This window comes from Phalacrocorax aristotelis, chromosome 11, assembly GCF_949628215.1.
Source record: "Phalacrocorax aristotelis chromosome 11, bGulAri2.1, whole genome shotgun sequence".
In the NCBI taxonomy this organism is placed as follows: Eukaryota; Metazoa; Chordata; class Aves; order Suliformes; family Phalacrocoracidae; genus Phalacrocorax; species Phalacrocorax aristotelis.
The window spans coordinates 18,278,017-18,295,312 of record NC_134286.1 but is presented as its reverse complement, the minus strand read 5'-3'; positions in this window follow the sequence as shown (position 1 = coordinate 18,295,312).

Sequence of the window (17,296 nt, the reverse complement as noted above, 5' to 3'; positions counted from 1 at the left end):
CAAAACATAGGTAGAAAAATCATAAAATTTGGACTGTGAAATGCTCTCTTACTAAGGGATTCACCACATTACCAGGCCAGCCTGCATACTCCCAGCACTTTGATGAAGCAGTATCTATTACTGTTAAAGAGTGGTAAACACCCCATTTTGATTTTGTGGGTAAAGAACTATAAAAGTCCAGCTACTGAACCCTAAAGCCCGGGCTTCCATATAAATCCCTTCATGGTCACACAGAGTAGGGGATACACAGCCTTTAAGAAGTAATGGAGATGCTGGATTTCGGAACAAGGGACACAAAGCAAGCATTGAGGCACCAAGCAGGATAAACCAAACCAAAGGACACAGGTTCTTCCTGGGCTGAGAAGAGAGAAACCATGACACTGCTAGCACAGCTCTGCACCATACCGCCGAGGCTGGAGAAATCCTCCCTTCCCCCAAACACTTCACTGCACATTTGCACTGTTGGCACCCAGTCAGGCTCACACCAACTGCTCCATTTTTGTATCAATTTAATCTTATGCATCTAAAGTGTTGTTTGCCATCCTATTTCGTACTGCTGCATATGCACAGTGGGGCTGAGAATGCAAACTACAAAATAAAGCAGCAGGCTTGGGGAGAGTAGGAGAAACAACAGAGAACCAAGACTCAAAGGGGTGCTACTCCTGTCTGGACTTAGTGCCCATTGCCTTCCACTGAAAATGGTGATTTATTTGTTTTTTTTAAGCACCCTGAGCCTTTCCTTGTAGGATGCTGGACACTTCTCTTGTTTTGTTTGGAGAGTATTCAGCATATTCTGGACACCACAGTTCTGTGCCTTCCCTAAATCAGTTCAGCTAACAGTCCTTGCAATATACTGTAAAAAATTTATCTAAAAAATACATGAAGGAAAGGAAGCACTTAAAAGTGCGCTGAAATATTTGGTCATGAAAAACAGGCTTCGAAAAATAGGCCTGCATAGACCTCTTGGGTCATCAAGTCTACTTCCCTGCTATCTTAGCCAAACACATCATATAATCCCTTTCAGAAAGTCATTATACTCCATCTTAAAAGTAGCTTGGCATTTTTTTATATTTGTTGTTTCCACTGTTCTCATTGGAATGTAATTGCAGAACATCACTATTCTGCTGTTTGGAAACCTGCTTCCAATTTCCATCCTAAATTTATTCATGACCAATTTATACTCATTTGTTCTTGTGCCAATGTTGTCCTTCAGTTTAAATAGATGTTTTCTCTTCCTGGAGCTTATACCCATGCGGTATTTGTAACAGCCTCCCTCAGCCTTCATTTTGCCAAACTCCTCTCAGACTTAAGGTTCTCCCTTCCCATGGTCACTCTAATCGTCTTTTTCAGTAGCTTCCTGAAAGTGAAGTGAATCATTTGTGAATAGCGTGCACTACCCCAGCTGTTTTCTAACATGTGCCTCATACACCATTACCAGTGTTTATTACCCAGGTGAAAACACCTTGTTTTGTATGTTCTGTGTCTTTCCCCTCCTTTTCTTACCTATAAGCATGCAGGTATAGTAGAAGCCTGGTTGACAATACAAAGATGCATGAACTCGCACTCAAACCCTTCTGAATTTCATCTTGTTTATCCTACCCTGGTCCTCAAGGTCACTCAGTTCTTCCTAAATGAGGGTTTTATTTGTCTCTGCAGTGACAGTACCTCCCTCCCTTATGCTATTGGTAAAATCCATTAGCACACGCTTATTTTTTATGGGATTATCATTAATAAAAAATGTAAAATAATATCAGGCCTAAGACCGATGCTTTGGAAGCTCTACTACCTTCCCTCAGTACTGATCTTCTCCTCTTTCTACTCACTTTCTTATTCATTTTTCAATTTCTGTACTAATCTCCCATTTTAGCTAATAATTTCCCACATGGCGCTGTACCAAATGCTGTACTTAAGTTTAGATAATTAGCTCTAAGCACTTCCTTTGTCTAGAAAAATCAATTGTGATGATATTTCAGGCACCGGAACTTGTAGAAGTACCTGTGAAGTGGAGGTAGGGGAGACGAAATAAAATTACCTTAAGTTTTTTTAACACCTGCAAAGATTTGGGCTGATTTTCATTTTCAGATGAGCTGCTTCATTCATCCCTAGTGATGACATTTTCATACGTTGTTGGGTTTTATAACAATTCTGAATATTATAACACTAATGCAAGAGCATCATTAAAATTCTCAGATATTGTTATTTGACTGAAAATATGAATGACCTTCAGGACCTTCATGAAATGAATGCTACTGCTGAACTGTTATAGGAAGGCCTTGTATAAAGGGCTATAAAGCAAGCTAAAAAGTAAAATACCTGTATTGGTAGTTCTGCTGATACAGCAGTATTATCGTAAATGCCATCCCTGTAGAAGTACTGAAAAAGCAGCTTCAAAATCAGCAGCTATTGCAATGTTTTTTGAAAAAATATTTAACTGGCAAAATGCCACATTAAAACACAGCTAACTTTAAATATGATTTTCATTATTTCGTGTCACTTTCATTTTTATTGTAATCTAACAAAATATTCAGAACAACTGCATAGAATGGTATCTGCAGAGGGAGACTTGCTATTCACATGAGAATGTAACGCTGAGATTCAGTAAAATGCTGGTTATTCTGCAGAGTACCTGCAGAGTCACCATTATCACATTTCCTTTTTGAGTTGAAACGAAAGAGGCTGGAAAAAGTAGGCTACAATTAGCAAATGCATAATTAGCTGTAAGGCCCTGACCATCAATACAGAAGGAGAATGCAAAGAAATTTTAAGTTCACAGATAAGCATATATTTCTACAGTCTCCGTGTTAGTCACATTCTATGTATGTTGCTTGAGGAAAAAAAAAAAAAGGACCAAAAAAAAAATGGAAGGTGGTTATAATGAATAAAGTTTGGATGCAGGTGCGGATTCCAGCTTTATGCTCCAGGATACATACATCGTTCAGATCTCATTTGGTTTGAGAAAGGGCAACCCGTGAGACTGGGCTGCCACAGAACTGCTCAAATGTTTGGGTAGTTGTGAGGGTGGTTGCAGATCCAGGCTTTTGCCCCCTTCAAATTAAGCATGTAGCCCAGGGAAAATTTCCTTACCTCAGAATATTAAGTCCTCAAGTGGCATATTAGCTACTGTGAGGATTTCTGTACAGTGCTCAGAACTTGAAAAAAAACCTTTCTCATCACCTGGAAATTGGGTGTTTGGTGCCATTGATCAGAGCTGATGCTGGGGGAGGACTGATAATATGAAAGGTTATGGACCTTTATGAATTAAACTCTTTATACTTATCAACATTTGTCTTCTGAGCACAGGTAAATACACACATACTGTAAATGACGACATTTTACCGAACTTTAACAATATTATTTCCTCTGTGTGGTCTCACTGCTTACCTGTGCAGTTGTTTTGAATGCTTTGTGAGTGAAATAACACTAAAATTGAAAGCTACATAATATGGTGAAATTCATATTAAAAGTTAACTGTGTTTTAATGCGGTTTCTTTTACCAGTTAATATTTTGTGCTTCTTCTTTCTCCAGAAGTATTGCAACAGCTGGCAATTTTGCAGGTGCATGTGCATTACGAAGCAGAGATGCCATTTGCGATAATGTCAGCATAAGCAAAACTACTCATAGAAACTTTCACCTTTTTATTTTCTGCTATTACTCTTTCAACCCTTTCCCGTAAAATTTGGCAATGCACGGGTAGTCATAAGCATTAGACACCCAGCTGCTTTGGGGACCAGGACCTCCACGTCTTTATGATTTAACTGAATCAACTTCCAAGTCAACAGGGCTAAATCTATAATGACGCTCTCAGGGTGGAGTAAATGTCCATGCTGGAGCTCTTCCTGGACATAGTCCTGTGCGAGCAAGTCTAGGGTTGAATATACGCTGTAGAAACTAGATTTCTGCACAACACACACAGAGTAGTTAAAATTGACTTGCTGACATCCCACCCGAGTTCCTAACAGATATTTATCTGAATTACAACAGCACCATGTAATTAGGCATAAATAAGGGCCTTTGTTCTGGAGGGGAGGAAAGTTTATCAATTCCGAACCATATGCAATTGCGTGTCTAATCTCTGCCTGCAATTATTTCAAATACATACCCAGATGATAGCATTTATATTCATTCTGAGAGTCATTGAGTTTGAGGCCAGAAGAAATCATTATACCATCTGGCCTGACCTCCTGGATATCACAGGCCGCTACATTTCCCCAGTTACCTCTATACTGAGCCTTGTAACATGTTTGACTAAAGCATAACTATTTTTGACTAAAGCTTATGTCCCAGAAAGGCATCTTGTCTTGATTTGAAGCCATCAAGAGGAAAGAATCCACTACTTGTGGGTACTTTGTTCCAATGGCTAATCACACTCACTATTAAAAATGTAGGCCATGTTTCCAATTTGAATTTGTCTGGCTCCAGCTTCCATCCACTGGATCTTGTTATACTTTTCAGAGTTAAGTTAAAAAGCCCTTTGGTACCCATTATTTTTCCCTGTGAAAGTGTTTATTCTCTGGAGTCAAGTCACCTCTCCAATGAATTCCGTTTTTTTTTTCTAATAGGCTTCACTGAACTCTGAAAAATCACAGGGTAAGGTGTTTTCTCTGTCTTTTCTTCTTGCCTGTGTATTTTTTTTACCTGGTATCTATTTCAGCAGTGCCCAACCTCTCCTCGCAGTGCTGACAATGCACAGAAGGAGCACGCAGGTCTCTGCTGCCCTGGAAGCACACACCCAATGCTTTCCTACTACAAACCTCCAGTCTGTAACAGTGTCTCTCCTTCCCAGTACATAATTGTAGGGCGAGAGAAACTATACTGTGCTGAAGTTTCATAAATACAGAATTGAGTATGTACCATTTGATCCCAACGGGACCAGTTTATTGTATAATCTGGGTTTCATTTATGACTGCATTCACCTCATCATCCTCTCCTATCAGTTTGTGGTGATGCACCAACTGCTTCACCCACAGAATCACAGAATCACAGAATGGCGGGGGTTGGAAGGGAGCTCTGGAGATCATCCTGTCCCACCCCTGCTGGAGCAGACACCCCCAGAGCAGGGGCACAGGGCCGCGTCCAGGCGGGGGGTGAATGTCTCCAGGGAAGGGACCCCACGGCCTCTCTGGGCAGCCTGTGCCCCTGCTCTGGCACCCGCACAGGGAAGGAGTTTTTTCTCATGTTAGGGTGGAACTTCCTCTGTTCCAGCTGGTGCCCATTGCCCCTTGGCCTGTCATTGGGCACCACTGAAGAGAGTCTGGCCCCATCCTCTTGACACCCACCCTTCAGATATTTATAAGCATTGATAAGATCCCCTCTCAGTCTTCTCTGCTCCAGGCTGAACCAACCCAAGTGTCTCAGCCTTTCCTCATAAGGGAGCTGCTCCAGTCCTCTGATCGTCTCCATTGCTCTCCGCTGGACCCTCTCTAATATTTCCCTGTTTGTCTTGAACTGTGGAGCCCAAAACTGGACGCAGCACTCCAGATGTGGCCTCACTAGGGCAGAGTAGAGGGGGAGGATAACCCCTCTCGATGTGCTGGCCACACTCCTTTTAATGCACCCCAGGACACCGCTGGCCTCCTTGGCCCCAAGGGCACGGTGCTGGCTCAGGGTCACCTCGCTGCCCCCCAGCACTCCCAGGGCCTTCTCAGCAGAGCCGCTTTCCAGTAGTTCAGCCCCCAGCCTGTGCTGGTACATGGGGTTGTTCCTCCGCAGGGGCAGGACCCTGCACTTGCTCTGGCTGAATTCCATGAGGTTCCCCTTGGCCCAGCCCTCCAGCCTGTCCAGGTCTCGCTGGATGGCAGCCCAAAACCAAACATTGTTCATGGCAAAATAAGAATTCACTGTGTGTACATTCCTCTTTCCTGCCTGAGTTTCTACTATTTTGAGACTACAATCATAAGTCTACCTATAACAGCACAAAGGGAAAATATCCAGAGAGATTTTTTCTTTTAAATGTTTAGGTTTCGGGTGATTTATTAATCAGGTATAAACTAAAAGTTGAAGCAAATAGTTCAGTACAGCCCTGCATATATTCTGTCTTTGCACTGAGATTTTTTCACTTCATAAATTGTTCAAAATCTATTGTGATGGTGTTACATTGGTCTCAGTACAGAGAAATACACGTACTTCCACTCCAAGTATTTTGTGTAGAGAGCACACTGATAGTGGACTTCACTGCATGCTCATATCACAAGCCAGGCTGTCAGCAATCAATAAGGAAAAAAGAGCATATTCTGGTTATACTAACTGTTCTTTGAAAGTTTTGCCTTAGTATTTTGTGCACAGCTTGCTTTTCTGGCCTACATCACAGTCTTCAGCAACAAGAAAAATTACATTTCTGTCCAAAAAAAACGCCAGAACTGAAGAGATGTGTGTATACACACACACACATATGTGGTGCTCATGCATTTTAAAATACCTGTGCATATTACATTTCTTTTTTTTTCTGACAGATCCTGAAAAATGCCCTTGTTAAGCTTTATCTTATCCCACTGATGAGACTGCAATAGAGTTTACCTTGCTGTACCATCAGATGATAAGCTACACTGACAGCAAGATGATAGGTACTTCTAACTGTGTTCTGACTGAAATCAACAGCAGAGTTGTCCTCCTTGTAGCGAAAGCAAGAGCAGCTGAAACTTCTCTCAGCAGACAACAGGAAGCATGTGTTTTTTGGAGAACAGCAATCTTTAGGCAAGGCCTACCCAGCATTTGACTTCTGGTTAGACCCCTCCCGTGCTGCACGGCGCGTAGCATAGCTTAGCAGAACCCTGCAGATCTGGCATCTCCAAGCAGCAGAGTAGAAGTCTGTGGGTGGACTAAACCCGTGTCCTTTTCATTTCACTATTGATTGCAGACTAAATCAAATACAGTGAGAGAAAAGAGCAAATGAAATTGAGCTGGCCAAGACAACATCATTTACATGCCAAGACAAGCTCTTAGTCCTCGTATCACTGTCACGGCTCTGTGCATTTAAGGCCATTCCCTAAGGCAGATGTGGGTTTTTCAAAGGTTAGAAGCTAAGCACATAAAGGCTGGGTGAGGCAGAGGATCCACATCTTTCAATCCGTACCAGATGGGTACCCTCTGACAGCCAGCACTCTTGTGCAAGCGCCTGCAGAGAATCATTTCCCCCTTGGCTGGCACGCTTTGGCAGCCCCGCTGGTTGGGAAGCCATGGCCCAAGCACGGCTGAACCCTCCTTGTCAGGGTCAAGGTCAGCCAGAAGGACAAGGTGAGGAAGACTGCATGTGGTAGCTTGCTACTCTATTTTAAGAGACATAAAAATGCCTCAGGCGCCAAGACACGAAGTCTTCAAGGCTGAAAGGAAAACCTTTGCCTTTGTCTTTGCCTCTCTTTATGGATTTCCTGACCCATGAGTCACACGCAAGTTGAGGTGGCAACGGCAAGGTGGGGGAGCAGGAAAAAGCTTGAGGCACCAAAGATGTCATCCTCCCTAGTGTCAAAGGAGAAGTTTTACTTGGAGATGTAACTTGCTGCTTGACTTGGCATAACACACCCGTGAAAGGTTGCTAGCAGGTCTATGTAAGGTGGGTCCCAAGTCCCAGGTGGGTAAAGAGCCCCCATGAGGCTGCTGCCCCTGTGGGACTGGCTCCTAAAAAACAACTACAAAGTACCTCACATCTGAGTCTTGCTTCATTTGCATGTAGTCGTCATGATTCCTATGGGGATGGTGTCTAAGTACCCTGATGATGTTTGGAGACAGCATCCTCATCCTGAGCTCCTTGCCAGGGTGAGATCAGACTCCCCACTCCCTGGGCCCTCATGTCCACAGGTACCAACAGTTCTTTTTCTGAGGGAACTGTCCTCTAAAATATAACTGAATACCCTCACTTCTATTGGTACAAGGAAAATTAATATGAAAAGAATGAGGGACTGGATCATTTAGATACATTTTTTGCCCAGCGCTTACCACAAATCCCCTTACAGCAAAAATGTTATCTGTGTCTGAACAATTTGCACTCAGACTTTCCAACCTGTAGTTCAAAAAATGTAAACATGGGGCCATTAAGATTTAATTGCTTCTTATATTCTCTGTGGAAGCTTTTACTATGAACTATTCATAAGCATGCTCAGTGTCCAACAAACACATTAGGGCATTGCTTACAGAGGAATGCGCTCTGGAACATTTTCAGGCGCCAGGTTGTAGTGACGTGCCTGCCAGAGGGACCCCAGCCCTCTGGAGAGACCCCAGCCCACTGGAGGGACTCCTGCCCTCTGGAAGGACCCCTGCTTACTGGAGGGACCCCAGCCCTCTGGAGAGACCCCTGCCCTCTGGAGGGACCCCTGCCCACCGGAGGGACCCCAGCCCACCAGAGGGACCCCAGCCCACTGGAGGGACCCCTGCTTACTGGAGGGACCCCTGCCCACTGGAGGGACCCCAGCCCTCTGGAGGGACCCCTGCCCTCTGGAGAGATCCCTGCCCTCTGGAGGGACCCCAGCCCTCTGGAGAGACCCCAGCCCTCTGGAGAGATCCCTGCCCTCTGGAGGGACCCCAGCCCTCTGGAGGGACCCCTGCCCTCTGGAGAGATCCCTGCCCTCTGGAGGGACCCCAGCCCTCTGGAGAGACCCCAGCCCTCTGGAGAGATCCCTGCCCTCTGGAGGGACCCCAGCCCACTGGGGAGACCCCAGCCTGCTGAGCAGGAGCAATGGAGTGGCAACGGGATGCTCAGGGACCACACTGGTACCCAGTGAAGAAACAGTGCCAGCCCTTTGCCACTCAGACCACAGAGGCACATAATTCTTTTGCTGCTAAATATAGGTGTTTAACTTCAATTTGACAGCTAAAAGAGGCAGAAATCTGCCTGAAATTTTTTCCTACCTCAGAGTTCTCTTCATCAAATATGAGGGTTTTTTTCCCCCACCAAGACATTGTAGTGCAAATTTTGGAGCAAAATACAATTCTGATATTATTTTAATTTAATCAGTTATTACATACATATTTCATAAAATACTTGCCTTTTTGTGTTGTTGAAACTCCTTCTTTACTGTTCTTCCTGCAATATTCTCACCCATCAGTTCTAATAGACAGTAGAATAGTATTGGCAGATTTTAGGGCATCATAATTTTTTTCCAGAAATTTTCAAAAATTTCCTCAGTTTTTACAAAAATTTCTTTACTTTATAATAGCATGTATATACTTCAAGTGAAAAATAACTGAGAAATTACTGAGTGAAAAAAAGAAAAGTAAATAAAAGCACAAGCAATGTGATAATTCTAGATAGCATGTTTCACTTAACAGAAAAAGGGGACAGCCACTGAAAAAGAAAAGAAAACCGACAAAACCTGTGCTTTTCCCTTGACTGAGCCACATGCAGATTACAAGCCAGTGGAAATGTTCCTCTTAACTTCCAGGCCTTTGAGGTCAGAAAGTTTCATGGACTATCACACTTTTACCCCACTCCTTTCTTACCAGTTGTGCCCCCTTGAATGAGTCCTTTCTTTCTTTTGTAAGAGTGCATAAATGCCCCCAAGGTCAGAGCAGTAACAATATCATCATAGGCACAAAACCCCTTCCAATTCAGCATCTGTAACACACTCATCTGCCTTAATCGTCAAGAAGGGCAGATGCTTAAAAAATGTCCCCATGTTCCTAATTAGTCACAAGAGGATAAAAGTAACTTTCATGGAGATAAGAGTATGTGGTTTGTTTTTACATGTGTTTAAATGTCATTCTTCACTTCCAGTGGCGAAGGTATGTAGGGACACAGTATTTATAGTACCACCATAAAAAAAAAAATATAATCCATTTGTTCTACACAGTTGGTGCTCTATTAATGCAGTATATTCACTGCTGCCTTGATCGGGGGAAATCTAATAACATGAAATTAGATCGCTAATTTTTGACCTCTTACTTCTCACTTCCCTTCAAGGGGTGAAGACCTGTTTTACTGAAGCCTTTTTAAATTACATTCACTGAAAATTATACAGTAAAACTCATTCAGAAGATTATTTCTTTATAGAGAAAATGTGAAATTACCTAAACCTAGAGCATCATCGGGAACAACGTAATGAGCCTTTAGTACTGCAATCCAGATCACCTGCTAGTAGATATCACCATTTGTCCAGAAAATAGCACCGATTAGTATATATATGCATCCACCTTTTTACCGCCCAGAGGTAAGATTTGTTTCCTTCCCTTCAGATCATTTTCCCTGTTAGTACAAACTCTGCTTTTCCCCTGCCTCTCCTCCCCTCACTGAACATCACCTCCCACACCTTCACTGTGCTGTCCTCAGCTTCAAAGAAACAGAAACCTCCAGACAGCTATAAGAAATAAAGTCAGGCCTCCGATCGTAGCTCCTGGTCTAGCCGAGATGGTGTCATTAGTGTATTTTCTCACTGTATTTAACTTCCCTGGCACTTCCCCCGCGACAGGCAACGTGTCCCCTTCCACCGTGATATACTGCAGCCAGGCTGAGCAGGCACGGATGCCGGAGAGCGTGAGCAGAGCTGAGGCACCGTTATTTTCTCTAGTCCTACATATTTATCAAAGTACTTTTATGGTCCCTGTCCAAACCCTACCTAAGCACTACAGGCAATTAAAGGCTGGCTCTATGAGAGAAGGATATAATTTTGCAAGAGAAGAAGTAGAAAGTCAATACCTCTCATAGATTGAAACAACCAACCAAGACAATGCTGGGCACATGTCCCTCACCTTCCTGAGTATGTTTTGTGCAGTTAGACAAAACAGCCATCAAAATTGCAACCAGGATAAAGACTGCTGCATCACCACGAACTACAGAAGGAACGCTCTTTGGGTAAAACAATTCTGAGATATATGTGTTTGTGAAAGAGTTTAAGATCCCTCCATGTAAGATGTAACACATAGCCTTGTATATACATTGCTAAATAACTTGTACCCTGTATACAGATTTCAGTCATCACACAGCACTCCTTTCCATCATGCATTTGTATATGCGAGCCTATGGCATTTTGCAACAGGTTTGCAAAATGTTTGCAACAGGTACCCTGGAGTCACAAGCTCAGCCTGATTTTACAGCCTGATCTGTAATGTTCACCCAGGAAACCACATCATTTTATATAAAGACCAAGAAATTATTTCAGCTATCAAATAAATTTATGATCTTGCTTAAACCACTCTTTTGTTTCATTTCTTCTTCCCCTCAAATAGTCTTTTGGCCCTTTTTGTATGCAGGTCTTTTATAAGGATGAAATTAAACACAAAGTTGCAGCTCAAATACATAAGACTCGTCTGCTCTAGCTGCTGAGAGATGTTCCTCTACAACATCCTCTTGATTGCCTGGAGAGGACATGTGAGAAGAAAGGACATAAGGTTCCAGACCAACTATCAAAAATTGAATAACGGCCCAATTATTACCCAAAAATTGGAAAGGTCAGCAGCCCCGCCCCAAACGTGGCTTTTTTTTTTTTTTTCTCGAAGCAGCAGTTCAGGACATAATTTGCTGACTATCGTAACTGTAATGTTATTTAAATTGAGTTCCTTCTGAAGGTAATTTACTGCCAAAGTTTATTGAGCTTATTTTAACACCATAGTGGGAGATTAAAAATTAAACTATCATTTTAACTATTTTTGTAAAGGTTACATTAGTACATTTCATTTCTTTATTGCTTTACTGAACGTCAAGGTGCAGAGCACTCAGCGAAGCCTGACAGTGACTAAGAGATATAAAGGTCATGTTGTGTACATTTGCTTCAAAAGTTCAACCTTTGTTTTACCTAGAAAATTATCCACAAATTAGTCCCTACAACAAAAAATTAATAAAAGAAGAGGTCATCCACACCCAGAGCACCAGAGACACCACAGGAAATTCTGACGTGGGGAAACCTGCCAGGCCTCAGGGCAGTCTTTCCATTTTAATTTTAGTGATGTTTTAAATTCACACGCAAAGCTCACCTCTGCCTACATGGAACAATACGATCACGCAGCAAGGCACTTCGCCGCTCCTGGCTGACCGTGTTCAAGCTGCAGCTGGGGCGTGAGGAGTTTGTCAGTGCTCCCTTTGATCTCCAGAGCCCTGGAATTCTTCTGAGGGCCAGAGCAATAATAAATATTAATACACACATTAACTATTAACAATAATAAAGTACATGAGTGGTGATAACATAATAGGTGGAAACAGTAATAAATTCACATTGAAGAATGTGTCTGCCCCGGTCTTGCCCCGAGCACCCACACACGTCTTTTTTTTGTTATTAGTGTATCTTAAGATAACTTAAAAATTAATTTAAAATATGCATCATCAGTTGAAAATATTTTTTGTCCACTTCAAAAGAGCAAATTTGTCATAGCAGGGTTTAAATTGAATTAAGAAATTAAGTATTTGGTTAACAGGGCACTTGACTTTTATTACAGATGAGTATATCACTGTTATTGCAGTTTTAATCTTCTCAGGTCTTTTTCAGGAGCAGCTCTGAAATTATTAGTACATGGGGATGTTTTACAATTCAGATGTGAGTAGAAGTAGGGCAGGGGGCTTATTTCTGACAGGACAGCGGAAGAAGTGTTATGGGGTGAACCCACAGCCAGCTCCGGTTCCCCCGCACCAGTGGCAGCACTGGGGCTGCTGAGTTTCACTCATGAGGTTCTGCTATGAGCTCTGCAAGCCAAGGTCCTCACTGCTGCATCAAGAGGAACCGCAGGGTCTGAGATGGGGCTTCAGCTGAAGGAAGAAGTCATCTGCAATGGCTGTAGAAACAAGTCTTCTGCTGAGAAAAAGATCATAGTCAATGTGGGCAGGTAAACACCATCCTCCTCCTCCTTTTCTCCACCATTTCTGCCCTCCCTCCCCACCTAGTCCTGCACCTTTGAGCCTCCTATGCCACCACAGGTGGCTGAGGCATCAGGGCTGTCCTGCAGCTCCAACCTCTTTGGCACCCACCCGCACAAGGCACAAGGATGGTTGCATGCAGGCAGCCCTCCTGCAAGCCCAAGAGCAGAGGGGCCATCACTGCCAGCCAGTGCCCTTTGCATGGGGCACTAAGAGCCCCAGGGCAACACCACATACCTGCAGCAGCTTGAGCAACAACCTGCAAGCAGAGTCCAACAACATGACACCCATGCAGAGCTTCCCAAGCCCTGGCTTTAAAAACAAAAAAGACTTTAGTGATAATGTTCATGCCATGGGAGCTGTTTAGGGGTGAGACACTGGGGCTCCTGGTAGGGTGAGCTTTCCGGCCACTTCTCCCCTTGCACCATCACCATGGGTGTGACAGAGCACAGAAAACAAGGGCAACCTGCAGAACTGGCTGAGAACACAATACAGCAAGATGTAAAACTCCCCCCTAACTACGGGGCCAGGCAGCCTTTCGGCTGCGCACTGTACATCCCGCGTCGCGCGCTCTGAGTGGTCCCCAGAAAGCAGCTCCCACAGCTTGCTTTTTACATGGTGTCGTTTACGTTAGTTTATTTTTAATTCTGTTGTTATGAGGTTTGACACAATTGCAAAGGTGATCAACTGAAAAAACAAAGTGCTGCACATTCACAAGACAGGGGGTGCAGAGCTTAGGCCCTGTAAAAACTAGGGTGTCGCAACTTTTTAGCGCATTCTGCAGAAAATGGCACAGGACTGTCTCTGAGTGCACCAAGCCGTGCTTTCAGCTAACCCAAAACTGAGTTGCTCTTGTCATTTGAAACAGGATTTTTCTCCAGCAGGGAGGGACTGTATTGTTCTGTGTTCCTTATTATGCCTTTTTATGGCCATTTTCTTTCTATATCTGGCTTAAATTCCTCTTTTCCTATCTGGCCTAGTCTTCTACATAACCTTCTAGGGCCCTGGACATCTCTGTACATTACCAGATACAATGGCCTGCTACTCTTGAATGTTCTTAAACTTGATAAATTTTAGATCAAGAAGTCTTTCTTTCTGAATTTCAAGTATATAAAAGTCCTATCAGTGAAACACACGGGCCTTGCAGAGATGCGTGAGCCAAAAAGCTAAAATTCCGTAGGTGTTTTTTCTCCTGTACAATTTGTTCTTCATTACAATGCAAAACACTGGAAGTAAAAATGAAGAAGAAAAATTAGAGTCTGGTTAGAAAGGAGGATATAACCTCATACCAGCCACTATTATACTTCCGTATGCTGCTTAATGAATCAATGCTGCCAGGAAAAAAGATTGCTGGAGCCTGAGGCACTTAATAACGGCATGTAACACAACATGCATTTCCCTTTAAGTGTCACTCTAAAAAGTTGGTATGTAGACTTTCTAGTTCTCATGTAATGAGGGCAGAGGCTGTCAAGATGAGAGATTTTGGCATCACGGCGTGAAGCTGTGTGCAGGCAGGCAGTTCATTCGGTGGCCGGGCAAGCCGCCCCGGCGTGGCGCTGGGGGCAGGACGGGCGCCCCGAGGCCGCGTGCCCGGCGGTGAGGGCAGGAGTGTTCTCCCCACCGCGGGCACTGCCAGAGACCCGCCACCACCACCGGAGAGATGTCAGACAGGTTTAGAAATGAGCATGTGAGCTGCTCATGCAAGATGTAGCTGAAAGCATGCAAGTGTCAACTGCCCCCATCGGAGCCCGCACAGCCTGGAAACAAAAAGAGAATGAACATTAATAAAATGCAGTGCATGGAAATGCCTCCTGGTTAGCAGAGACCTCATAGCATCTGCCTGAAAAAAAAAACTTAATATTTGGCCCCATCTTCATGATGTATCACAACTCATGTATTCCTCCCACCCGGGGACTTTTGACTTTTCTTTGGCCTCCACCTGGCAGCTTCCTCTGTACAAATTCAGGACCCTGTGGTGGTGTGATCACCTCTGAGGTGCCATCGTTCCTCCCCATCTGTGGTTGCCTCCTGTATGCCCAGGCATGCTCTCCAAAGCGTCCTGTATGTGCAGCCTGTAATCAGCAGTGAAATACTTCAGGATTCATTTCAGTGAAGGATATAAGGCTTAAACTGTATTCTATTGTCTGGTAATTAATACTAAGAAGAGATCCTGCACAGTGTAACAATAGCTATAAAATTGCTTCAACCACATGGGATGCAGAGAGAGTAAATGACACAATATGATCATTATTATTTTTGCTTTTTTTAATTCTGCTAACTCTTGTAGCATCCTTCATGAACTTACTTCCCTTCAGAATTACTTCTTGGCAGAAAATGGAACTAAATCTCTAAACAGGACATCACGTCATATCAGAATGAGTCAAGGACAGACAGTTCATTTTTTAAGTACAAAACTCCTAACTGCTTCCTGCTAGCCAGGGATAAGCTACCTGTGCTGTTCAGTCTGCCAGATGCCACGTCTGTGCAAAGACACAAAGTAAACTGGAGCAAATGGGAGGGTCCAGCACAGTATGAGAAACACCAAGCGACCTGGTGTTGCGGGGGGATCAGGTTTAAAGACTAATTTCTTATGAGTTGCAGTGAGAGAATCTTAATAATATTGCGGTGGCAAAGAAGCATTGCCCTGCCACAAATCTCCTGCGCTCTTTCAAATACCAGTTCCACAGTGACAATAACTGCAGCCGCTGGTTTGTGTCCTTTGACTATGAGCCAGTTTACACAATTAATAACACATCCCTGCCCAATCAACAGAACGATCCATCCTTGCCCCCAGGTGCTAATCATATGTCAAGACAATTAATTGCAGCGATGTACTATGTGAGGAAGGCTGCCCTTAATGTAAAATGTGGCAATTTTTCTGAAGGGCCCAAGGCAACAATCATCTGAATGGCCTCCCTTACGGTAACACTACCCTCTCTAAATGAGAAGGAGAACTTAGTCAACATGAGACCTAAAAACAAACCTCCCTCTTGGTTCAAGCCCACAAGATCCGGAGCACCCTGCCACCCCCACTGAGCAGGACTGCATTCTTCAGCAAAGGTTACAATTTTCCACTTAGATTGGATCGTCTCTGGATGGCTGTCACGGTTTAAATTTAAAAGCTGATCACCACAGTCTTTTTAAGAAGATCTTTTTTTCTCCCACCACCTTTGCTAGTACACAAGAAGCATTTTCTTCACAGAAGCTTGGTCCTGCACCAGGGAAGGCTTGCCATTGATTTTCACAGAAATATGATCAGATCTTCCATTAGTCACCATCTCGCTGAGCATGTAATTGGGTGCAGATGATGGGAGCTCGCGGGGAGCCTGAGGACACAGGCTTTGGGCATAAAAATGAGTCAATATGTCAAGGTGTTCATTGTTTCACTTTGTCTTCTCTTCCTCTTCTTTCTCAGGTTGAGAGGGGAAAATCATGCTGGGCCTGCCCAAGGAGGCCAGAGCTGCCTCCAGCAACCCCCTGCCTCCCTCGACCTGCCGACATCTGCTTCTGGCACTGCTCCGTACCGCACACCATGCGGGGGGACACCCCTTCTCACGTGAGGGGGCCAACTCATAAGGTCACAACTAATCAAGGAGCACCCACAACCCCTTTGCCCCATCTGCAACCAGGGGTACCTGATTCTTGATAGGATCCCTCCTTCGGGGTGGGAGACAGCCCTGGCAGCAAGAACCACGGCAGAGGACTGGGTGACTGGGGAGTCGCTATCTCACCGCTGCCTCACCTTGTATTTTGATTTTTCACTTTGACTCATTGCTCGCAGTCATCGTTGTCATCAATAATAAGAGGTGCCGGGGCACATTTTACAAATGCGTATGCTTAATCATCTTGATATCTGAGAGTAGCCTTGTAGATAAGAAGGGCTGTTATCTCCATTTCACAGAGGCAACATGAACCCTCCAGGGCTGCACAGGATGACTGCAGCCACACAAGGCTCCAGAAGCAGCGTGCAGACATCCCGTTGTGCAAAACTGAGGGGAGAAAAGCCCTTCCAATGTTGCAAGGAGTGGATTTAACCTCACACACTGCTCTGGGACCTGGTGACTCCCACAAAGCCCTTCCACTACTGTAGACTCAAGACAACCTTTCCCCACTTTGTCATACCTCTCCTTGGCTCACCCTCACCAGCAAATGACACAGTCAGCCTTTCTGGCTGCATTGGTACATGCTATTGCGAGTCAGACCCTGCCTGGAAAGTCTTGCTCTCCTCCTTGTCCCGCAGTGAAAGGCCACCTGTCCCCTAGTCATTGGTTTCTTTCCCATACAACAAATTACACTCATAATGGGAGAGCACAGGCAGAATTCCCCCGAGAGTCTGAAATGACATTTTTCAGGATCTGACAATAAAACACCACTTGTGCTCTGCCTCTCATCTGTTCACCCTTTCAGTTAAGCTTTCATCCCGTGCATTAGAGAAATGAGTCATCTTTACCATCTCTCATACACTTACATTCTCAGTACCTTGCCTTAATCTTCAGTTTTTCACTATTACCTGAAATATATGCTCC